Source organism: Nicrophorus vespilloides, unplaced genomic scaffold, assembly GCF_001412225.1.
Source record: "Nicrophorus vespilloides isolate i.1.1-1 unplaced genomic scaffold, Nicve_v1.0, whole genome shotgun sequence".
Taxonomy (NCBI): domain Eukaryota; kingdom Metazoa; phylum Arthropoda; class Insecta; order Coleoptera; family Silphidae; genus Nicrophorus; species Nicrophorus vespilloides.
Window position 1 is genome coordinate 30,812 of NW_017099185.1, and position 1,670 is coordinate 32,481.

Here is a 1,670-nt window from a genome sequence, read left to right on the forward strand (position 1 = left end):
TCCGTTTAGGGCACTCTGAGGACCGTCGAAGGGAGAGGAAAAGAACGAATGTGTCATGTTTCTCGTAGCAATAAAAAAAAAACGAGCTGACACACATCCACCAATTGATACAGTTCGCACGGTTAGGTAATTACGATTTGGATCGCGTTACCTAAGATCTCCTCAAATCGGCTTTTCTTTCTTCGTTCATTTTGTTGTTGATTTTTCTTTGCGCAATTGCAAAGCAAAACGTGCGATTTTCCTTAGAGATATTCCCATAAGATATCATTTTCCAGGACTGGAATACACATTGATTTATTGTTGGAGCGATAACAACAACAACTGCAGCAGCAGCAGCAACTCCATTTTCCTTCCTCGCAAATTGCATCCTACGCAAAGCACTCGTAATTGTATCTGCCTAATTGTTTGAGTAGTCGGATAGATTTTCTTCATTTGCCACGGTAAATGCCAACTGCTTCCTGCAAAAGTTAATCCCCGAAGTGTATTGTTGCCACGTCTTTCTCTTCCGTTGTAGATATAGGTTGAAATAATAGATGATAATGGAGCCGTCGCGGCGTCTGGAAAGTTCTTGAAGTTCTTTTTGCGCTCAAGATTTAACAGCTCAACGGTGTCGCGTCGGATATCAAATTGAGGCGCAATTTTACCACGAAAGAACAACGATAAACCGTTTCGTTTATATTAATTAGCTTTGTTGTTGTTTTTTAAATTATTATTTCTTCATTAACATTTTGCTGAAATTATGATCTCGCAACGTTGTTCTATTGAGCAATCGTTTCATTGTGTCTGGTGATTTGCAATTCTATTATTAATGTTTAACGTTTTGTCACAATGGAGAAGAAACTCGTCGACCCTTTTGCAACTAATTATTTAATACATATTTATTGCATTTAGAGATTGTATGCAAGCAAATTTCATTAAGCTGATTCATCGTGTTTATGCATACTTATCAATATTGACCTATTCTTTAGGTTTTTCGTGCTTTTGTTGTGGTTGCGTATTATTTTAAAGTTCATAGTCTGCTCAATTGTTTATAATGTTTGTTTACTTCTTATCTTTTTTTATATAAATACTAGAATCATTTTATTTTATATGACTGTTTTTACTGTATAATATATTATTACTACAGCAATACCTCGTATAGTACTGGTAAGTGTTTTAAACCGGACTAATTGTACTAATAAAGTACACAAAAAGTTATATAAAGGGAAAAACCGATCATTATTTTTTTTTTAATTAAATTATTTTTTTTTGAAAATTTTAAACCGGACAATAGCGAATTCGGACTGATCGAAGCCAAACTGTGCTGTAATTCAAAAACCATTTTATTGATTCTGCTCTGTTTTTAATAACTTGGAGAAATGTAATGACTATATCTTAGTGTGCTTTCTTAGAAATACTAAAAAAATCGGCTAGAAACGATTAAATAGTTTTTTCTAATTATATTGAAATATGTTCATGTAATTTAAAAAATCTGGTTTATAATCATTTTTCTAAAGTTATGTGACGATAATTAAATGTTAATTAAATTAAAGTATATTAATTTTGAAGAATAATCTATTTTTTCGAAGAAATCGAAGCTACAGAAGAATATATTTTATATGAAATATGAATGGGGATATGTGTATAGAACTATAGAAAGTTTGTTACTTTAATCTGCAATATTTGATTAC